General features: G+C 37.3%; 2 long non-coding RNA genes across 3 annotated transcripts; both read right to left on the reverse strand.

Annotated features, from left to right (window-relative positions):
• Positions 1-2,138: 2,138 nt before the first annotated feature.
• LOC309501900 lies at positions 2,139-3,204 on the reverse strand. The gene is made up of 3 exons (XR_014207048.1): positions 3,113-3,204; positions 2,767-2,920; positions 2,139-2,695 (listed from the first exon to the last, which is right to left on the reverse strand). It is a non-coding gene; the product is annotated as an uncharacterized lncRNA (long non-coding RNA).
• A 93-nt stretch (positions 3,205-3,297) lies between these two features.
• Positions 3,298-4,557, reverse strand: LOC309501899. Of its 2 annotated transcripts, XR_014207046.1 has the most exons (4): positions 4,136-4,557; positions 3,714-3,765; positions 3,459-3,523; positions 3,298-3,358 (listed from the first exon to the last, which is right to left on the reverse strand). It is a non-coding gene; the product is annotated as an uncharacterized lncRNA (long non-coding RNA). The 2 variants fall into 2 exon arrangements; XR_014207047.1 differs by lacking the exon at positions 4,136-4,557 and having other exon boundaries at positions 3,714-4,126.
• Between the last annotated feature and the right edge of the window lie 20,406 nt (positions 4,558-24,963).

Here is a 24,963-nt window from a genome sequence, read left to right on the forward strand (position 1 = left end):
CAGTTAAGCACAGTTTCACCAAATTCAAGATGTATTCAGAGGGCAAAGCGACCGTCTTCTGTTGTTCCTTGCACATGTGAATTCATTACAGATACAGTTGGGTATCCTCTCTGAAATGTTTTAATGTACACAGCACCCCCCAGTGGTGATGTAACAAATATGTATTCACTCACTGGCAATGTCCCCAAGTCTAACAAGGATGAAACATTTGTGAATCTGGAAAAGATAACGGATGATAAATGTGATGGATGATTATTTTATATATATTTTTTAATCATGATGACACATCTGAGAATATAGTTTATTCCATCAATGTTCATTGAAATGCTATAATACAATCATTTGAATCTATTAGTGCATGTACATAAAGTTACAGAAATACTAACCAGCCAGAAAAATGCAATATTTATATGAATTTGAATGTAACATCAGAATTAAACTGTCACTTTCATCTGTATGAAATTTGTTGTTTTTGATATCTTACTGTAAGACTAACATCATCAGGTTTTTGTATGGTGTGTCGAGTGTTTCCTGTCACTGTGGGCTGCAGAGCACAGTAATACACAGCAGAGTCTGTCACTTTAGCAGAGGAGATCTCCAGATCCACACTGCTGGCTTCTTTTCTGTGATTAATGGATATTCCAGAAACTGGAGGCACAGCTTCAGTCTTTGTTCCATAGTAGTCCAGTATGAGGAATTGTGGTGGTGAACCTGCGTATTGTCGATACCAGTGAAGACTATCAACAGAACCGCTGTAGTTACAAGAGAGTTTCACACTCTCAGTCTCAGTGGCAAATGTTGCATCACTGTATGGAGTGATGGCATCTTTAGCTCTGTTACCTGCAACAAAAACCTATTTCAGCATGTTTAAAATGAGATATTGTGATATGATACATGTGAGATTTTACCTTGAGTTAAAGTCAGCAATATAAGTATACAAGTGAACATGATGAACAGGTTTCTGCCTCGCTCAGTGATCTGTGATGATCACTGAACTAGTCTGTGTTTTACAGGCCTGTGTTAAGCTCCGCCTCTTGGCATATAGGCTAATTACATTTTTTAAACCCCAAAACACTTGAGGAATGGAGAAATTAACCAAAATCTCCATGCAAGTGTTGCAGATTTTGTGTTTAATATGTTCTTTCTAATTTAGTTTTTCTCTTGCTGTTGCACCAGAACAACTCTTCGACATAAATTGGCATATTTGGTTTAATTAGATGGCCAAAAGTTATTGATGAATCAATATTCTATACCTCCATAACTAAAACAATAAAATATACACCTTTTAGCTTATAGTTATAATAACATTTGATTTCTTGAAAAAGCTAAATTCACCTGCTGGGAATCAATCTGACTAATTATGAAATTAGAACTTGAAATGAGTGAATCGCTAATGGCTTTTATTTTACTAGCCCACTAGATGACAATCTAATCTCACTGAGGGAGGACCACTGCTACTGTAACCATTCTCACTTATTTTTTTCTTAATTGGGTTAAATTAGGATTTTGTATTAGGTAGCCCATATGTGACTTAATACATTTAAAAATTTGTATTTGGAAACATCACCTAACCCCAGTATGTGTTGATTTAGTAGTCTTGTGGTGCAGATTCTTTTAGACACAAGCAGCCTCAGTTTTGAAACCCATCCGCAAATACAGCATGTGATTAACCAAGTAAAATTGATGTATATCAGAAACATTTGATTGAATTTATTTTTATTTTTCACTGGAAGCGGAAAGCAGTGGAGAAAGTGTCTGAACCCCAGCGGAAAGCATAATAAATACACTGTTAGACTTTTCAAGGGTTTTTTACAGTAACTTACTGGCAACACTGTTGCCAGTAAGTTACTGTAATTAAGAGTTACAGTACCAAACCGTATTTCAGTTTTGTGTAATACAGTGCATTACTGTAAAAACGAAGCTAATCAGTACAGTGCATTACTGTAAAAACTAAGCTAATCAGTACACTACTGTAATTATTTTTATTTGTACTAAATATAAATTAGATTTGATAATTTTGATATATGATTAATTTTATTTTTATCCTACATAAGTACTACTTTCATACAAACCAATTAGACAAAGTTATCACAAAATACCATTTTTTTATTTAAAACATTTCATATATATCACAAAATAAACATGCCAATGCTGGAAATGATGTGTGAAATTTTTACACATTAATGGGTAAGTTTAGAGACAACATTTTTTGTGTTAATTTTAACTCATTCATTGTGTTAATGATTTTAACAAAGTAAATATGTCAGAGAGGTTAGCACAAAGATGTGTAAACGTGTTAAATTAACACATTATGTGCTGTCCTTCACTGCAAACATTTTTGAAAACATACATAAAATCATAAACAAAACATTAGCATTTGACTAAATGAATGTAGAGTCATTGGTTGTTTAGCTTATACAAGTATTATAATGAAATATCAACCATTACATTCATAAAACTGCAGAATATAAATACATTAAGCATTCAAAAAGGAAATGTCCAAAACAGGACAAAACACAGTTCTTTTCACAATACAAGACACATAACCCCACCTTAAAAATAATTTCACTTATTTCCAAAAATTTGTTGGATTCATGTACACTGGTGGCCAAAAGAAGTATTTAAGTGGCGTAATGTTTTTGAAAGAAGTCTCTTTGATGCTCAAGAAACATTTATTATTATTATCAATGTCTGACTGTCTACTCCATCTTTTCTACAGCATAGGAGTAAAAGTCATCATCAAAATAATCTTTAAAAAGCCAACACAATGTTTTTGTCCACCTTTGTGAATAAATGAACTTCTCCAAAGATTGGTTCCTGTTCAGAACTTGATTGACAACATCAGAGTGTTCCCTGGTCTGCATGCGTGCCCACAAACACAAATGTACTCAGTCCTTCAGAGGAGATCCCGGTTCCAAAACTATATGAGAGAGAGAGAGAGAGAGAGAGAGAGAGAATATTAGTGTCACATTATTTTTAACCTCCTTTTTTGTTAATTTTTATTATTATTTTCACAAAAACTTAAGAATATATATTTGTAAACAGCTTTTGTCAATAAATAGCATACAAAAGAACTAAATTAAATTATGCCAGATTAAATTTTAATACTTACAAATCCTAAATTCTGTCCAAAAATGCTGAGATGCATAGAAAGAAGTTGAACGACTGAAATCGATGATTTTAGCCCATTTCAGCTTGTCTGCAGTGAAGGGGTCCCTGTTTGAGACAAATACACAGTAAGATACATGCAAGAAATCACTGTGTGATGATCGTTCTCCTTCCTACAGTAGTTAACCCACCTGTGCACTGATATTAGGACCTTCCTAGTCAGGTGGAACTGCAATGGTAGAGTCGCTGGCTAATAAAATATAAAAATAATGCAAAAATATAAACTTAAGTTGTTTAGAATGCTAGATTTGGTCTGAATGAATTAGTGAGAGTTTTACTGCAGTGCTTACCTGGATACATTTAATCTGGTGAGACTGAACAAAGACAATGGTCCATCTTCTGATTGGTTCATTTGCTGTGTAATAAAGTTAGACATAATGCAAAGGTCACTTATTTGATATAAAGTTAGCCAATTTTAAAGAGATTTTATAAGATATTGTTAGCTACCAAGTCTGCACCAGTGGCTCAAAAGCAATTTTCACATAGTGTATGCTAATAATTTCAGCAAACTTATCTCAAAATATATCACAAATGGGCTGGCCTACCTCTGGAATCTTGCTAAGTCACTGGCGCGAATTGGCGCTTTGTTGCAGTTGCCTTTAAACACAAAAATGGAAGTAAATATTAAATTCCATTAAAAAAAACCAACTATAATATGGTATAGTTTGCAAACTAATGCTAAAACTATAAAGGTTCTCATCAGTAGGCCAACATTAGGATATAAACAGAATTTCACATTAGTTTATTCACATTTATTGTTAATGTAAACGCGTTGCTCGTTGGCATATTTTAACTCGACAATTCAATAATCTAACAAAGTGTGTAAAATGAAACGTTAGCTCAGTTTACCATGGTAAAGTTCGTTACCGCCATGTTGACGACGAGTAACGTTAGGCTAACGTTAACGTTATAACATACGTTAAACTGGGCACAATCCTGTCAACATACACAGAATGTTTTTTTTTACCTTGCTTGCTGATCTCTCTCTCGGTGAAGTGAATTCCGTCTCTTCCCCGGGCCAGACACGAACGTCGCGATCCAACAAAAGACAGACCCCATTACCTACACTGGATGTCTGTCTGACGCGACACGACAAATCCCAGACAGTATAGTGATGCGCCGCGGCCGTTATATTTCAGACGTAGTCCGATACGAGTCCAAGCGCTCGCACTAGTTCTTACAAGGGATAAACAGGTTTGCATTTAAAGGTCCGGTCGCTTCAATGTGTCCAATATAGACAGCCTCTGGCTATTATAGCGTTGTAGACACGTGGTGTAAGGCAAAAATTAGGAAATAAAAAGCACGGTGGAATGGTGCCAGCCAGAGAGGCAGTTACGTCAAATACAGTAGTATACAGCAAATTTAAAAAATACAGTAAGTCTCTGTATGTGGTGTTAGACGTCACAGAAAATTCCCATGATGCAATTGGAATCACAGTTATTTACTGTAAAGAGAAATAGCAGTATAATACTGGGGGATTTAAAGTAAATAACTGTAGAAATTACAGAAAAGTCTAACAGTGTAGGTGTTTTGAGCTACATTCACAAGAGACTGAAAATGTGTATTGGATCAAACCAAACTGGACTGCACATGGATTAATTGGATTGACAAATAAACTACCTATATTTTGTCAGTTGAAGATGAAATGCTGTTTCTCTCTAGTTTAATGGTTGCTCTATAAGCTACAGTATAATTATGTTCCTGTGGTTAACATTTTTTCCCAATATTTCTGCCGGTTGACTGTGATGCGTTGGCAGTGGTTTACCCCTCTATAGGGAGAGTTTTTGTTCAGTGTAGTTTGTTTTCCTGTCACTGTGGGCTCCATGGCACAGTAGTACATCGCAGAGTCTGTTACTTTGGCAGAAGAGATTTCGAGATACGTATGGGGTTTCTCCTTATTTAGTTTTGCTGAGAATCGAGATCAAAAACTTTAGACTTATGTAAAACTTTCCCAGTAGCATGCAGAATGACGAAAAGAAATTCAGGAGCTGATCTGGGATATTGGCGATACCAATGTCACAGGTCGGGATGGGCCGAACCAGACTGCACCCACCCCTAGACCAAGAACACTTTGAGGAGCGTGCCAGAGACGAGACCAGAGACAGAGAATAAAAGTAACAATTTTATTGAGAATAAAATAATTGATAATCCTAATCTAAAAGTCTTCTCCTCTCCCTCGTCCAGGGAGGATCCAAAGCGGGGCAAACAGACACACCCTTCCCCACAGGCGGCGGTTCCCAGTAAGGAGTGCTGGACAGGTAAGTATTGGACAGGTGAGTTCCTCACAGGTGGGTAGATGAATCCAAGTTTCCTTTCCTCTTGCACATGAGGGGAACAGTTCCCAGCAGTCAATAATAGGCAGGTAAGTATCTTACGGTAGGTTGTCAACGTTCCTTCTCCCAGGCTGGTATCAGGTGCACGGTGAGAGGTAATGGACGGGTGAGTTCTCCGATGAGCGGATGGTCAAAGCTTCCTCTCCTCTTTCGCGTAGGGGACAGTTCACGGCAGTCGATAATGGGCAGGTAAGTATCTTACGGTAAATAGGTTGACCGAGCTCCTTCTTCCACGCTGGTATCCGATTCACAATGGGAGGAGGTGAAAACAGGTGAGTTCTCCGATGAGCGGATGGTCAAAGCTTCCTCTCCTCTTTCACGTGGGGAACAGTTCACAACAGTCGATAATGTGCAGGTAGGTATCTTACGGTAAATAGGTTGACCGAGCTCCTTCTTCCAAGCTGGTATCAGGTTCACAATAGGAGGAGGTGAAACAGGTGAGTTCTCCGATGAGCGGATGGTCAAGGCTTCCTCTCCTCTTTCACGTGGGGAACAGTTCACAGCAGTCAATAATGTGCAGGTAGGTATCTTACGGTAAGTAGGTTGACCGAGCTCCTTCTTCCAAGCTGGTATCAGGTTCCCAATGGGAGGTGGTGAACGGTGAGTTCTCCGATGAGCGGATGGTCAAAGCCTCCTCTCCTCTTTCACGTGGGGGACAGCTCACAGCAGTCGATAATGTGCAGGTAGGTATCTTACGGTAAGTAGGTTGACCGAACTCCTTCTTCTACACCAAGGACAATTACAACGGTAAGAAGTGGACAGGTAGGACTGCAGCAGGTCCTCCGTAAACACCGTACGAGACTTCCCGTATGTCGTAGGAAAGACGGGGACTTCACACCGTACCGGTGACTTCAGGGCTGTAGCGAACTCACGGTCACAGACTAAGCTGGGCTTTATGCGTCGTGGGGAAGACAGGAACTTCACACCATACAGGTGGGCTTCAAGGCTGTAGCGAACTCACAGTCACAGACTGAGCTGGGCTTTCTCTAGAACAGACAGAATCATAACTTCACACAGCAATAGAATGTTCTCACAGGTGTCGTGGAGAAGACAGGAACTTCACACCATCCAGGTGGGCTTCAAGGCTGTAGCGAACTCAGTCACAGACTGGGCTGGGCTTTCTCTAGGACAGACAAAATCATAACTTCACACAACGAGATCGTGTTTCTCACATGTGTCGTGGGGAAGACAGGAACTTCACACCATACAGGTGGGCTTCGAGGCTGTAGCGAACTCACAGTCACCGACTGAGCTGGGCTTTCTCTAGGGCAGACAGAATCATAACTTCATACAGCAACATAATGTTCTCACATGTGTCGTGGGGAAAACAGAGACTTCACACCAACTGTCTTTTCAAACCCTTTCCCCAGTTGGGCATACTCGATCTCTCCAGGCTCTGATGATGTACAATATACCAGCCTGACTCTTGGGCGAGTGCACGGCAGTTAAAAGCAATCTTCCACACACCCACAGCAATTTCACTCCAATAGGAACGTCAATTCGAACACCACAAGTCCACTCGTTAAAGGGTAATTAAGACCAGCACTCACCCTGGGTCTCGATCTAAAGAGCGAAGGATCGGCGGTGTGAGAAAGGAAGTTCTAAACACTTCTTCATAGGCATGAACTGGATTCGCTTCACCATCCGAACGGAAGAGGAGATAAGAACGGCAGAGAATCAGTTTACTTCACTCAGTGTTATTCATACAGCGCACTCCAAGCACTTCAACCCACATCTATCTCAGTATCAAGCGTGCAATAGGAGATTCAATAATCAATTACTTATCTTCACTCTCCCATCCAGACGACGTGCTTTCCTCTTTCCCTCTCTCTTTCCGCCTTCAATTCCTCATACACACGATATTCCTTTTTCCTCGCAACAAGCCCTCAACGACACGCTTCAGAGAACACTTCCCAACAGGAACAAGTCACATCCAAGCAGGGGAAGAACAACGCTCACTTCTTCTTCTTCTTCTTCTTCTTCTGATTCTTGGCAGATGACTATTTTATAGTATACCGCCACCAACTGTACAGGAGTGTGTAATACCATGAACGTCATAGAATCTAGGTTTCTATTAATTAAAAAAAAAAAAAAAAAATTATATAGGCCAATTATACCCTTTTCATTAAACCAGTATTATTAAGATAAATAAATAAAGCTTTAAGTCTCTCCCTTGTCATGCCATTTTCTTCCAGAATTTCATGAATAGAGTTCTCCCCTTCCATTTGCTGCCAGATTATTCTATTATCATTATTCTTCTCACAAGTAAAAAGTACATGATTAACATCTTCTCTGTCTTGGCACACTATGCATAAACCATTACCCTTTCCTACTATATGTAAAGTGGAGTTTAATCCTGTATGTCCTAGTCTAAGTCTGGTATAGACCACTTCTTCCCTTCTGTTTAGATTCAGTAAAGTAACCCTTTTCCCTGTCACATTCTTCTGAGATTTATGGTAGTGTCTTGCATTAAATTCTGCCTCCCATTCCCTTTGCCATTTTTGTACAATTACTGATTTAATTATAGATTTGGCTTCACCCTTACCCATTGGCACATTAATTCCTATATATTTGTTTTCCAACATCTTTTTTGCAATATTATCCGCCTCCGCATTACCTTTAATACCTATATGAGCTGGAACCCAACAAAATCCCAAGATTCTTGAGTTGTAGTAACAAATATTTAATTTCAATGATCAAATCTTCTCTTGAAGAGTGACCTGTATCTAGACTAAGTAAAGCTGCCATGGAATCTGTACATATAATATTTCTCAATGTCTTAACCTCTTCAATCCACCTAAGGGCTGTTATTAACCCAGTCATTTCAATAGAATATACAGATAAAAAATTATTTAGTCTATATCCCTCTCTTTTGTTAAATTCTGGGATATATATCCCAATACCACAGTGCCCATTTTTTGGATCTTTTGATCCATCAGTATATATTTGAACATATCCATTGAATGATGTTTTTAAATATCCCTGGCAATATGCTGCAAAACTTTTTTCATTTGTATATTCATTCTTTTCTTTCAGTAATTCACTGTTAACCTCAGGTGATGGAAGAAACCATGGGGGAACCGCACTTAAAACCAGTGAAGGACTAAATTTAAATTCTTTAACTCTATATTGTTCTGCTATACTGTTAATGTTCCAGCCAAACCCTTTTGATTCTGTGTGATACTCCCAGCAATCATTAAGAACAGAAATTGCTGGATTATTGATACTTCCCATCAGCCTAACCCAATATGTTAGAGACAACTTAATATATCTTAGACTAAGTGGATATTCTTCAGATTCTACTAATAACGCACTTGTGGGGGTTGTTTTAATAGCTCCTAGAGCAATTCTTATAGCTTTGAATTGAATCCTCTCAAGTTTCCTTAAAGCATTTTTACATGCTGAGCTATAAACTACACATCCATAGTCTATGGAAGATCTTATTAAGGCTGTATAAATGTACATCAAAGACTTTTTATCTGCTCCCCAATACTGTCCAGTGATCATCCTCATTAGATTTAGAACTTTCTTACATTTTGTTTCAACATGCTCTATATGATGCCTCCATGTAAGCCTTTCATCCAACCACATACCCAAATATTTAAATTTCTTCTCTCTTTCAATTGATTGATTATATAACTGAACTTTATCATTTTCTGGGATCTTCTTTCTGGTAAAAAACATAACCTTTGTTTTAGAAATGGAGAATTTAAATCCCCAATCAATACCCCATTGTTCTAACACTTTTATGTCCTTTTGAATAGCTGTGGTTATGTATTCAATGTTGCGTCCCCTTTTCCATATGACAGCATCATCTGCATACAACAATCCTTCACTTCTTTCCCCAACTTTTTCAAATATATCATTTACCATAACATTAAATAATATGGGACTAATAACACTCCCTTGGGGAATACCACTTTCAACCATAAACTCTTCACTTATTCCATTACCAACTCTGACTCTTATTGTACGTTGTGATAGAAAATCTAGTATATAATTATACATTCTCCCACTGATTCCCATTTTTTCTAATTTAATTAATAGACCCTCTCTCCACATAGTGTCATAAGCTTTTTCAATATCTAAAAACACTGCCACCATGACCTCTTTCATAACTAATGTCTTCTCGATCTCATTGCTGAGCTTTACTAAGGCATCAGTAGTTGATTTATTTTTCCTAAACCCTGTTTGATATGGTTTAAATGGACTTTTATATTCTAGAAAATAATTTAACCGTGCCACTACTATCTTTTCCATTAATTTACCTAAATGTGATGATAAAGCAATGGGTCTATAATTCTCTGGATTGCTAGAATCCTTTCCTGGTTTGGGAAATGGAAGGATGATTGCACTTTTCCAAACTTTTGGTAATTTCCCCTCTTGCCATATCTTATTGAATAATTCAAGAATTTTTTCTAAGAATTTATCAGGTAGATTTCTTATCATTACATAACATATATTATCACATCCTGGCGACGAGTATCCTGTATTGCCTAAAGCCATTTTAAGTTCTGATAAACTAAATTCAGCATCTAATATAGACATATTTTCCTCTCTAGGATTAAGAATGTTTTTATTAGCATTTAGAATCTCTTCCTTTCTTTTCTTAAAACATTCATCCATATGATTACCTTTATGAATCTCTGCAAATTTGTATCCAAGTAAATTGGCTTTCTCCATATCTGAAATTGCTTCATTTTGTCCTTCCTTTAGTACAGGAACATGTGGGGGTTTATATTTACCTATCATCTTTTTAACCATCATCCACATTTTATTTAGTGTAGTTTCTTTTCCAATTGTTGAACAAAATTGTCTCCAAGATTCTTTTTTTGCTTCCTTAATAACTTTTCTTGCCAAAGCCTTTTTTCTTTGATATTCCATAAGATTGTTCATTGTAAGTGTTGTACGCAACCTTTTAAAAGCTTTATTTCTGTCCTTAACAGCTCCTGAACATTTCTCATTCCACCATGGGACATTAATTTTTCCTTTTTGACTCATATTGTTAGGAATACTCTGACCTGCTGCCGCAATGATACACATACTTAACTTATGATTCATTTCATCAATATTCTGATCTGTTTCCTCATGTATTTCATTTAATTCATCTCTACACCATTTATAAAATTTCTCCCAGTTTGCTTTCTTAAAACACCATCTATGATGGACATACATTTCATCAATTTTAAAGTCAATATCTACTTTACATAATATTGGAAAGTGATCACTTCCAATACTTGTGCCATGATCAACTTCCCATTCACACTTGCTGGCTATTTTCCTATCAATTAAAGTGAGGTCAATACATGATGTCTCATTTTTGTAAATATTTATCCTTGTACCATTACCATTATTCAAACATACTAGCATCCTATCATTTATCATTTCTTCTAATATTTCACCATTTAAATCTGTGTATTTACTTCCCCATAAACTATTATGAGCATTAAAATCCCCACACCATATTTCTCTATGGCTTCTTTTATTAATGCTTCTCATTAAATCATTTGTTAATGCTTTACATGGGTTATAATAATTTATGACAGTTAGTTTTCCTTTGTCTCCATTAAAGATTTCAGTAACTATATTTTCATGTTCAGTAGTTGTGTTAATGTGTCTAAATGAGATCCCTTCTTTGATAAATGTGATGCAACCTCCTCCTCTGTCTTTTTCTCTGTCAACTCTTATACTATGATATCCTTTTAATATAAATTCTAAATTAGGTTTTAACCATGTTTCTTGGATACATATAATATCTGGTTTGTTTGTCAATTCTTGAACATATCTTTTAAATTCCTGTCCGTTCGCTATCAAACTCCGTGCATTCCACTGGAGAATGAAAAACATCATTAATACTTTAACCATTTTGAGACCCTCCATACTTCTGGTTTAGTATTTTATGAATATCATCTGCCTTTGTTACTAACCCCAAAAAATCATTAGCAGCTTCCACAACTGATTTGATTTTATCACTTTTCTTAACATGTAGCATAGTGACATTAACCACTGAACACATAAAAGCAATAAACTCATTTTTCTTTATCAGCAGTGTCTCATCTGAAATTCTTGTCTTACATACACAGTTTTTTGGACTATTTGTCCTGTCAGTCTTGTTCTGTTGGTTTATTTCCCCTATAGGATTTCTATTACTCTCTGTGCTTGTGCATGGTCTGTTGTTATCTGCACTCCTTACTTCTGGTGGATATCTAGGATCTGATTCCTCTTCATTATTATTTTTCACAATGCTTTTGATTGCCTCCGCATATGATACATTATGTGCTATCTTATATTTCTGAACTTCCTTAGCTTCCTTTTGTTTCACACATCCACCATATGCTGCACTGTGTTGGCCTCCACAATTGCAGCATTTTAGCTCTATATTATCACCACATTGTCCATACTCATGCTCATTTCCACATTTAGCACACCTAAGTTTGCCTCGGCACTGTGCAGCTACATGTCCAAATCTCTGACATTTAAAGCACCTTATTGGATGTGGAACATATTCTCTTACTGGATAGCACATGTAGCCCATTTGAACTTTAGAAGGTATTTCATTCTTAAACCATATTAATATAGACATACTTTCTAAATTCTCCTTTCCTTTGGTCAATCGCTTTGCATCCACAATATCTCCCCCTTTCAGACTATTTTTAATTTCTTCAATAGAAACTGACATTGGAATTCCAGTTATAACTCCTCTCTTTCTTGACATTACTCCCGGAATGTGTGATGTTATTTTGGCCTTATTCAATGTGTCTTTCTTTAAGATTATCTCCCTTTGCTCCTCAGATGCTGCAAAAATCAGTAGCCTCCCATTTCCCATGAAACGTGCATGCTTAATTTTCCCTATTTCTTTTTCAATTGCTTTAGTGATATGTATTGGATGTAAGTGTGGCCCTCCCTTTTGTTCAAATACAACAATCACTTTCCATGTTTCTTTAATTAGCAGCTGCTCCTTAATCTTACTTCCATCCCTTTCAGGTCTACTTTTCTTTTTAATCGTGTCAGTAGATTCAGGTTCAGATCCACTATCTGATCTTGGTCTACACTTTTTTTTCCTGACTTCTTCCCATAACATTTCATCCAAACATTCGCTATCCGACACTTGGCCATCTGATTCATCCGACATAGTTCAGCTTACATTCACTGTACAGTTGTTATTAGTTATTTCTGTCAGCGGTAACAAACAATTCAAATTCAGACCTTCCGCGTTCCTCGGTCCTCTCTCCGACCGTCACGCCTTTCCTCCAACGCTCACTTTCTCTTCCTCTGACTTTTTATACTCTCATAAGCTAGTGTGGCCCCATTCAAACGCTCAGCGCAAATTACCCACACCTGCTGTCAATCCGCCACTAGGTTACCATAGCGACAGGCACTCACCCAGGCTTCAGGACGGTGTTTCGCTTCCCAAATCTCAGCGGGGACATTTCTCTAGCAGGGATAGTCCCGGGCTTATTTGTCACCCCGTGACACCAATATAGACTCACTGCAGAGGAGTAGTTGCACGACAGGGATATCATTTCATTTTCTGTTCTATATACTTCAGTTTGAACCGGCATGATGACATTCCCAAAAATATCACCTGTAGAAAGAAAAAAACAAATTAGCTTGTTTAAAAATTTACATATTAATCTTAAAAGTGAAAAAAGGACAAACAAGCAATAAAGAAAAATCCTGACAGACTAGAACAGAATACATACTTGCAAGGGAAAAGAGCACAATAAAAACAAAGAGTATCATTTTTCAGGACGAAATACGAGTTAATCTGAAACACCTGTTACTGAAGAAAGCATTAACATCTCTAGTTAGTCCCTCCCCTTAAAGCTGTAGCTCACAAACTGCAAAATATGGAAACCCATTTTTAAATAAAAACAGTTTATTTTCTTATTTTAAACTCCCTGTGAAATGCACTTCCATAGTTGTACAGTAGATGCCACTAAATAAATACTTTTATTGCCACCATACAGTTTTGTTATTAATTGCTTTAAGTTCACAACAGCTAAGTTGAGGAAGCCTGAAGAGGTGGACCTAACCAATAAAAGTTGTAAAAGTTTCCTTCTTCTTCTTCTTCAGCAGGTGTGACCACATCCTGTTGTGTTGTGGTTTAAGACACAGAGATGTAGTGGATAACTGAGACACGAATTGTGTGTGTTTTTGTAAAGCGTCTGTGGACTTTGTATCACTGGGCTCCTACTCTTAAGAGCACAGTAATAGAGAGCTGAATCTGACAGATTCACATTGTTAATAGTGAGTGAAGTGGATGTAGGAGATATAGTTAACTTATAACGACTGTCCGATACATCCCCTTCATCGGACGAGCGAGCACCTTTAAACAGCAAATACTGAGGTTCTCCATTAGGATTCTGTCTGTACCAGTACAGGTAAACATTATTTCTGCTATATGTGCAGCTCAGTGTCACAGACTCTCCTTCTCTCCTGGTTTTATTTGTACCTTCTTCTTTTGGCACAATGCTGTCAGCAAATACACCTACAAGAAAATGTGTGCTTTAGAACGATAATAAATATACTCTGAAAAATACTTAAATACTAAAAAAAAATTAAATAATTTATATTCACTATCATACAAAAGTCTGGGGTCAGCATTATTATTTTATGTTTTTGAAAGAAGTGTCTTATGCTCACCAAGGGTTCATTTATTTAATCAATAATACAGTAAAACGATAATATTGTGAAATATAATAATAGTTTAAAATAGATTAAAATTACTATTTATTTTTGCAGCCATTATTCCAGTCTTCAGTGATCCTTCAGAAATCATTGTAATATGCTGATGTTTGTGCTCAAGAAAAGCTTGTATTTGAAATAGAAATATTTTGTAACATCAGAAATGTCTTTAATATCACATATGATCAATTTCATGTATCTTTCCTGAATAAAAGTATTATTTTCTTTGAAAAAAAAAAAAAAAACTTACTGATAACTTTTGAGCAATTACACTTTAAAAAAAAGTACCTGTCATGAGAATCAGCAATTTGCATCTGTCCATGTTAACATCTGTCCAAATTATGTTCACAGGGATAAGAGACACTGTGAAAAATCACAATGAAGGACTTCAGGGAATCCTTGTATTTCATGTGAATGAAGAAGAAGATACTTTTCACTGACACTGCAGTTTGAATGAATGTAGAAGTTCTAATGTGTATTTGTAAAGTGGGTGTGGTTAGTGACATCACTCACCAGACACATTATACAGGTTTGTTTTTCTATCTTGCTACTTTGATGATACATGGAATTTAATTAATCCAATTTAGGGAAAAGCAGACATTCAGCTGGTCATCGAACAGTACTCCTACTTTCCTGGATGGTGTTATCATTGGCAGGCTAGCTAAACAGTGATGCTGTGATGAAGGCTTTTTTGTACAGTGTTACTGTGTTTCCTGTCACTGTGGGCACCAGAGCACAGTAATACAGAGCAGAGTCTGATACTGTAGCAGAGGAGATCTCCAGATCCACATGACTTTGCTCTTTTCTGTGATTGATGGTTACTCTTGGAACGGGGGGAATAGCTGCAGTAGTTACCCCTGAATATTCCAGTATAAGGAACTGTGGTGGTGAGCCTGCGTATTGGCGATACCAGTGAACTCCACGAACAGAACCGCTGTAGTTACAAGAGAGTGTCACATTGTCACCCTCAAGTGCAAATACTCTCTCACTTTTTGGAGTGATGACTTCTGTGGCTCTGGAGCCTGCAAATTAAAGTGCCTTTAAGTTTAGCACAAACACACATCTTGTAAAAACACAACATTAATATATGAATCTTTTATATAGTGTATTTAAATGTGGAACAAAAATCATTAAAAAGAGCACAATTAAATTAAATTATGCATTTCATTGGATTTCCTTATTGTGACATATTTCTTAAATATTGCAATATAATACCTTCAGTTGTTGACATCAGTATCATAATATAGATGAACATGTTCACTCAACAAAGTGGCAGGAAGCTAAACAAAGACCAGCTGCTTGATTGTTATGTATCTGTGCACTAATGTCTGTGCTAAACTCCTCCTCTTCCCATTATACATGATGACTATGCAGATCCGATTAATCTATAGAAGATAATGGACAGAGAACTATACTTCAGAATAATTTTTGTGTGTATATTTTTGTACAATTTTTAGTTTAACAAATTTTAAACTTTTGTTTACTTAATGAATTTTGAATTTAGAGTTGTTTTTAAATAACATACTTAGAAAAACCAATGGTAAATGATAGTTTCACATGCCCCCTATATGTAACCTTTCATTATTTCTCATATTCACAGGTGTTGCCACACTGTTATATCCAGAGCTGTGGTTTACAAAAAATTATAAATTGTGGTTTGATGCTAATAGATTAAAGACTGTTTAAAGCACATTGCGTATTTGAGTTTTTGTAAAGCGTCTCAAGCATTTTGTATCACTGGGCTACATTTCTGAGAGCACAGTAATAGAGAGCTGAATATGACATATCTGCTTTATTAATAATGAGTTCAGTGGATGATTGGGATGTTGTTGACTGAAACCGACGGTCTGGTTGATGCCCAGCAACACTCTGTAATCGAGCACCTTTCCACAGTAAAAACTGAGGTTCTCCGTTTGGATACTGTCTGAACCAGTAAAGCCAAACATAATTGCTCTCAGTTTCATATGAGCATCTCAGTGTCACAGACTCTCCTTCTTCCTTGATTATATTAGTATTTTCTTCTCTTGGTCCAATGCTGTCAGAAAACACACCTGGAATTAAATTAAAATAATTGCTCTGTAATCTCTGATCAAGGGGATTATTTAAATAAAACTTGTTACAAATGCATCTTTTCAGTTATAAAATAGATAAATATTAAACAAAAAACAGCACGTGATAATTGCTTTCATGTAAAAATGGGATATTGTTTGTCCATCTTATTTAGTACTTAGTTTACCTGTAACTACAATGACAATCATGAGTAGACCCTCCATGTTGGCAGTCCAGAGGTAGTTTGTATTTCTATTACTGTTGGATTTTTTTTTTTTTTTTTTTACCTGAATCATTTGCTTTATATTGTGAATGAAACTGGTGTGTCCATTATATTGAGCAGTAAATGAATGCACCGACTGAAGTTCCATTGTACACTAATATTGTGGGTGTGGTTAGTGATGTCACAGGTTCACCAGGCTCTCTCACCACCACCCCTCAACGATCACAATAACCAGATTTCTGATCACCGGCACCTGTCACTCATCAACGTACCTCATCAACCATAAAAACACACACCTCAGTTCAGTCACTTGTCTAGCATTGGACTAGGAAACAGACCTATTACTGTGATCTTCTGCCTGTGAATTATTTTCACCATACTTAGGCTGCTATTCTCCCTCATGTTTCTCCAAGTGTGTTGTCTTTTCCTGCGATACTCACCAGCATCCCATACTCCACCACAATACTGAGGTGTGTGTAGTGATGGCCAAATGAAGCGTTTCGAAGCATTATTGCTTTCTGATACAATTGTGTCGAAAATGGTTCATTACTCGAAGCTTCATTCATATAGAAATTGCAGCACCATCTCCTGGTGAAGTAAATGTAATGCAACAAAGCTGACAACCATAAAATGCAAGTAGGCTTATATGTTAACGCCCCGTTTATTACGTGTTTACCGTGGCGATCAAAGCTGAAACAGTGTTAGTGCTGTGAAACTCATTTATGTAGGTGAATTTTACAAATACTGATGAATTTCATGTGTTCACCTTGATAATAAAACATTAAGCATGATGTGTGTGTGTAATTATTTCTTTAGACAAGGACAGAAGATCAGACCAGCTTAAAAAAAGTTGGAAACCATCACAGAAATACTAATGGTTTCTATTAAAATACCAATAGGAACCATTGGCTTTTACCATTTAAACCACTACAGAATTCTTTTTTGTAGTGTGTTTGGGACATATTCCATTAGGATTTAATGCCCCCACCAATAGAACCCAACACATATCAGTAGAGACCCACAGAGACCACTATAATTCCCATTACAACCAATAAAATTCTCATGAAAACCATTAAATCCAATAGAATTTCGGTAATGGTTTCTATATTTTTTTTTTTTTTTTTTTAGCAGGGCAGTATCATGTGTGAAAGCTTTATCTTGTTTAGCTGTGGGAAGCAGAACTCTTAACTTGTTAACTGGTGGGACTGATATTTTTGTATGTTGAAAAGGATGTGCTTGTGTAACTGGTTGTACTTGTATAATGTAGCAGAGGGTTTTTGAAGTTTCGGTCTTTGATGCATATTTTTATGCAACAATGTTCATATGTTCTCTAATTAATAATAAAAAAATGTGGCAGAGGGTGTGCTTTGGGTACATGCAGAAGGCTTAGACAAAGTGTTCATTAAATGGTATGGTTTTTATTCAGAAATATTATTTTCTTTGTCTTTGGTGAAAGGTGATATATATATTTTTTTTTTACAATTTCACCAGCTTTAGAGACACCGACTACTGCAACCCACAGTGTTGCCATGGTTTGGCTTCACTTTTATAAGAAATACAGCCGCCAGGTTTCAAACCTGTCAACACTGGATTGGGCTGTCAAAGCAGTCAGGTGGTTCACTACAGGAGTGAACCAGTGTGTTTGCTTCAGAAGTCATTTTCACGTGACTAGTGACATAATGATACAAGCTCCGAAGCAGTGGTTCATTGCAAGGACCGTTCGAGTTTGAAGCAAGCTTCGGAGCGTCGGTGTCAGACGTAACATCACTAGGTGTGTGTGCTCCAACAGTTTATTCTCCAGCCAGTATCTGTAAGAGAAAGATTTTCCTTAATATCATTCCATCATCCATCAACTGCAATGACCAGTATTTACTCAACTGTTTGTTTCTGCTTCTGCTGTGTGACCAATAAAGTGTTTTTGGATTAACTTACCCTCTCGCTCAGTGTGTATATCCTGACCGTGGAATGTGTAGCATACAATTTAAAAGCTGCACAGTTTCTGTAATTCAAGAGAGCATAATGTGATAGTGTTACTGGCCACTCAGAAGGATCTCATACAGGGAGAGGTATTAAAATACATTGAGGTGTGCTGGAGCCTGTTGTAGAGTAGAATACAGCATGTGTGCTGAAGGTCTGAATATCAGAAGTCTTCAAAACTGAAAACTATTTTGGACAAGGCTTGAGGAGCCAAAACCACAGATGTTAACTTTAAGATAGAGAAGCAGCTATAGGCTTAAGTCACCATGATCTCAAAATGGATAATTCTTTTTCTTTTTTTAAGCTGGAATATACCATTATTTATAATGCATGATTTATCTGAGGATTTCTTCTTTTTTATTTATTTTTTATTTGTGTGCCCTCGTAATCTTTTAATCGCACAGGAGATCAGGGACCCTTTCTCCTCTCTTTCAGAGTCTGTGGAAGACATTATCTTTGACACTCTCCCCTGGTTTCACAGATGAGGTTTAAGCCTAGTCCCAGACTAAAATGCATGTTTGAGCTGGTTTTACTGAAAGCAGCTTGTAGCCTTGCACTGACATATTTTAAGATATGTCAGCGCCATTGCTTTGTCTCAGGATGCACACCAGTTATGTTTTTCTATAAGGCATGTTTATAAAAAAAAAATACTTAAATGTCCTAATTTAACTAAAGCTCAATCATGGTTTAATCTAAGCCCTGTCTGTGAAACCAGGCGTCAATGTATTACATAAGCAACTTTGGTATGGGTCACTCACAGGTGAGTCATAAATTCTGGAAAGACTATTTTAATCTGTGCCACTGTTAAACTCTCCTGGAGACTTTTCCTTTGGCATGGTCCTATGCCTCTAAAAAATAATAAACAACCGCTGCAAGCACAATTAGATAAACGTTTTTGTCAGGACTTCACTAGAACAGAACAGGAAAATATATCCTCATATATCCACAATTGAGTTCAAACTGACAATTCTTTCTACAACATATAACTCAATTAATTACAATTTATTAAAATTAATTACAAAACAAGTACATATTTATTCTCTGGAAGCCGGCCTAAATGAATAACCGTGTTGGAAAAGAGTTAAAAAAAAAAATAAAAAAAAAAACGCGTTTCAGACTTGCCTTCTAAGTAGTGAGCCTTGAAATGCCGAGAGATGAGGAGAGAAAAAGTGTTCCAAACAAATACATGTAAGACCTGGCAGGAGCATGTATGTCAGGGAAATGTTTGACCAATGGAAGGGAAATCCTCACTTGTGATATTATGCTGCCCCCTTCTGCTAAAACACAGAACAGCATGTTTTGTTCAGTTGCTTCTCTGCAATGTGCGGTTTATAGTAATACTAATGACTTACTGTAAATGTTGATGGTTCTACTGTATCTCACAAAACTTGAGCTATGCACTTACCTGGCTCCTTTACATTCAGACGGCATCTCACAATATATGACAGCATTTCATTATCAAATGTATGGACTACACCAAATTTGCCAGTTCTTGCTGTGTGATCATCCCACTCTTCCACCAAGGCATTTGCAAGTTCTCAAGTCTTGACCACGTCTTAGGGGGACATATGGTTTCACTGCAACTAGGCATAGCAAGGACGGTCAGCTGTCCTTCCGGTCTCCCTGTAGCACTGTAGTCTTAGGCGTCTTACATTATGGACATTGCAGTTTATTGTTCTGTCCACATCTGCAGTCCTCATGCCTCCCTGCTGCACCCTATGGCATGTTCATGTAACGGACGTAGGCTAGTAAGATCTGTGAATGTAAACCTCACTCCCCTGGCCTCAAGATGCATTCTAGCGACTGATGAGAAACTGTGGTTTTTAGCTTCCTTGTTAGTGCGCCCACCTCCCATGTCGGAGACTCTCGAATCCCGCTCGGAGCGGGTTAGGTAGGACCGGTTATTTGGTGCTGTTGACCCTGATGGGAGTGAGGTTTAGGGGGGTAAGTGTGACGGATGTAGGCCAGTAAGAGCTGCGTGTGTACTGTAAACTTCACTCCCCTGAGCTCAAGAGGTGCGCTAGCAACTGACACTAGAGGATACGGCCCTTGTAAGCAGTAGCACTCCCATGCCAGAGCCCCTGGTTTGAATCCCGCTTGGAGCGTGTCGAGTAGGACCAGTTACATTCACAGTTTGCTGGACTTTTTTCATATTGAATAGTAAATCCTCCAAATGGCACATGAAAATATGTGTATATGGTAAATGCTTTAACAGTAAGTGAGGTTTTTGTACAGTGTTGTTGTGTTTTCCTGTCACTGTGGGCTCCAGGGCACATTAGTACATCGCAGAGTCTGTCACTTTAGCAGAGGAGATCTCCAGATCCACATGGGTTTTCTCTTCATTCAGTTTTGCAAAGAATCGAGGATCTTGATCCAAAACATTCGATTTTTGTAAAACTGCCCCAGTGGCGTGAAGAATAACAAAAAGAAATTCAGGAGCTGATCCAAGATATTGGCGGTACCAAAACAGACTGTTTGCTGAGGAGTAACTACAGGAGAGACTTATAATCTCCCCTTCTGTCCCAAACATATGAGTTTCAACTGGTGTGATGTCATTCCCAAAACTCACACCTGCAGATGAGATTACCATCATTTTTTTAAATTTCATAAAGGAAAGAAATAACCAAATTAAGACAAATTTTAATGGTTTAGATAAAATACTTACAAGCAAGAGAACAAAGCAAAAGCAAAAAACAAAGCATAATGTTTCAGGATGATATTTTAGTTCATCTGCATGTCAAAGTCTTACTGAAATAAACATTTATTCATCATCTAGAAGAAGGTGTCTCTTGCTAGCACCTCCCCTTAAAGCTACAACCCGGAATTTATGAAGCAGATCATATTTATCTGATCCTGCAATGAATAATGAAGCATGTTATATAGTACTTTTAGATACAACTGTACATTCAAAGCACTTTACAATGGAATTGGTTTCTCTCCTCACCCACCGCCAGTGTGCAGCAGCCTTTATAACCTTCCAAATTCACAGCTGTTACCACATTCCCTGTTTGTGGTTTACAAAAGCATGATATTAATTGATTAAAGACACTTCAAAGCAATACATTTGTATGATTTTTGTAAAGCTTCTCTGGCACTTTGTATCACTGGGGTGCTACTTCAAGTGCACAGTAATATAGAGCTGAATCTGACAGAGTTACACTGTTAATAATGAGTTCAGTGGATGTTTGGGATGTAGTCGACTGAAAACCGTCTGGTATATCCTCATCGCTCTTTGACCGAGCACCTTTATACAGTAAATATTTTGGTTCACTGTTAGGATACTGTCTGTACCAGTAAAGCCAAATATCATTGCTGTTAGTTTCATTTGTGCAGCTCAGTGTCACAGACTCTCCTTCTTCTCTGATGACATTAGCATTTCCTTCACTTGGTTCAATTCTATCAGCAAATCCACCTGAAATACAGTCAATCATATATTGTAATATATCATGAGCGAATAAGGATTTTTATTATTATTATTTTTATTTTTTTTGCTATATATTTATTTACCTGAAACTGTGATGAGCATTATGAGTAGCATCTGCCTTTCCTCCATCTTAACTGAAGTCCTCTTCAAAGATCAGAGTGTTTGTTTACTATTAAATTAAAGTGTTAGATTTCCGTTGTTAATTTATTGCTTGTTGATTTATAAGTTAAGAAATATGCTGGACGTGGCTTTATAAAATGAATGAAGTGTTGCTGATGGATGAATGAATGCATTGAGACTGAGTGAGGTTCTGTTGTACTAATAATGTGGGTGTGGTTTAGTGAAACATGGATGCTCTGTGCTTTAAAGGTGAACTAAGTAACTTTTTTTACCTGAAAGGGATACTTCAGGATTTAGCATTAAGCTTTGTATTAGTAGAAAACCTGTAGTATTTTCGAATTACCATGCTTTCCACCTTCATATCCCCCTGAGACAAGAGATTTATGTATTTTTTGTCTGGAAAAAATCCTCCGATGACGCAAAAATCGTCATTTTGCGTCATCGGAGGATTTTCTGGCCAGAGGCTAAAGACTACAGCCAGTAGAAGTGCGTTTTACCATTGCTAAGAAAATTCCCGCTCCTCCGTGAGAGATGCAAGACCCGGCGCGTCTCAGTAATGACGCCACCGGCCTCGCGCCGTTCTCCCGCGACCGTCAGCCTCGTCCTGCTCGCCACAGTAAACATAATGAATGGCGACTGTAGAACGCAAAAGCCGAATCCCAGACATTTTGGGCGATCTCTAAATCCCTGGCAAACTCATCACGTAGGCTAGCCTAATAGCCTTGCTGTTCAACTGCGCTCTCTTACCGGTAGGCGTGGCCTCCTAGGGCAGCGAAGCAAGTGCATACTGGGAGTTGTTGTCTTTCATCCACATAAGCCAAAAATACATTTTCTGGCTTTTCTCAGTCTAGAAAGCTCCAAATAAAAAAAAAATTCTTCACATTTCTTCTACTTAAATGACCTATTTTAAATACACATTCATCTTCCCAGAGCTGAAGTATCCCTTTAACTGAACAGCTTCGGAGTCATTGGAATGGTTATATTACTTATTTCGGGTTGAATGGTGGTCGTTTCGCACCCCCCTGGTGCCCGTGAGCGGAAAATACGCACTTGCAACTTTAAGCCGGCGGGCCGCCGGCCGCTGCGTCAGGAAGTCTCGCGTGATATCAGGTCTCGCGATGTAAACAATTGCTTTACGGCCAAAAGAAATCTGCTAAAATGCTGTCATTATTGCGCTCCCTCACGCTGTCCGAACCCGAATGAAGAAGACGTTTTAAAGAACGTCCCATCTGCTTTGATGTCGTTGATCTATACTATAGCCTCTGGTGTCTGAGAATCAACAACGAGTTTTTACAACAGTGTTGTCAAATATCTATTCCGAAGCTGTGGGGGGAGCTCTAGAGAGAAACCTGCGAGCAAAAAGCGAGAATACAGCGAAGAAGTTCCGAAGCTACTGAGTGCTGCTGCTTTAAAATGAGTTTCGACATCAGGTTCTTGTCCAATGTGAATAAAACATAGCTTGTGAGGTTATGTTGCCCCCTAATGTTGGAACTCAGAACAGCATGTTTTGTCCATTTTCTTTAAAGTGCTTTAAAATGTGCTGTCTGTGTTTGAGTTACATTTATTGACATTTGTTTTTATATACAAACAGTTTAGTGTTGTGCTCACTCTCATGCACAAACACTTATGTTTTATGTCCTCATACAGTTTTTCTTCGTCTTTCAGCCACAATATTTGAACTATATTATAAGAACTTCAGAAGAATAGGCTACCTGTAATATCTGTCAGTATCTGTGTGATTTCTTTCACCGTACATAAAACCTCGACCCCACCTCTCACTTTCTTTCTCCCATTTAAGCAGTTTTTGTACAGCATGCACTATATTTCCTTTCACTGTGGGCTCCAGAGCACAGTAGTACACAGCAGAGTGAGTTACAGCCACAGAGGAGATCTTCAGATCCACACTGCTGTTGTCTTTTCTGTGATGGATTGAGATTCCAGCAACTGGAGGATTAGCTTTAGTAACTGACCCATAATAATCCATTATGAGGAACTGTGGTGGTGAACCTGCGTATTGTCGATACCACTGAAGACTTCGAACAGAAGCAGTGTAGCTACAAGAGAGTGTTACACTGTCACCCTCAACAGCAAATTCATAAGCATTGTACGGTGTGATGAGTTCTGTGGCTCTGGAACCTGCAGTTAATGCATAAAAAAAAGAATAGAAAAATGTAAGTGAAATTTACATCCTCTTTCAAATGTACATTCTCCATCCAAATGCAATCAAATACTTAATAATGCAATGTTGTTTTTTAGCTTGTTTATATATATATATATATAAAAAAGCATTTCTCAGATAGTAATCAGGCTTAAATAAGAGAATCATTATTTATTTGTAAATTACACAAACTAAATTTGTTCTATACTTATAAGATGTTTTTTTTAAGAATGCTCCAGCCTTTGCTCCTACCTTGAGCTGATGATATCAATATAATTAAATAGATGAACATGTTGGCTCAATAATCAGGTTTGAACAGGAGACACACAGAAACATCAGATGATCCAAAGAGACTTGTGAAATATTGACAGTCCTTTATTGTCTCTGACAATGACTGTCTAAACTCCTCCTACTCAGATTTACACCATTCATCTTACACAATATATGATAGACAAGACTTTTGTAATGTTATTCACTCTACACATTTAAAATAATATAGATAGATAGATAGATAGACAAATGAAAAGCTAACATATTTCAGTAACATTAGGGATAATCTTCAACTTAAACATGATATAGATTTGCAGAAAGTGTATTTTTGTTGCTTAAAATTAAGTTTGAAATGAAGACTAATTAATTATATAAATTGTAATGTATTATAAAATTAAGCAAATACATTTTAATTATATACATTTTTTTCTATCTTTTTGGTTCTCTGGATTTCTTTTTATATATTGAAAAGTAAAATGTCAGTAGAAATATCCTGCATGCTTTATATGGTAAATGCTTTAACAGTAAGTGAGGTTTTTGTACAGTGTAGTTT

This window comes from Leuciscus leuciscus (genome assembly GCF_965113295.1).
Source record: "Leuciscus leuciscus genome assembly, chromosome: 6".
NCBI lineage: Eukaryota > Metazoa > Chordata > Actinopteri > Cypriniformes > Leuciscidae > Leuciscus > Leuciscus leuciscus.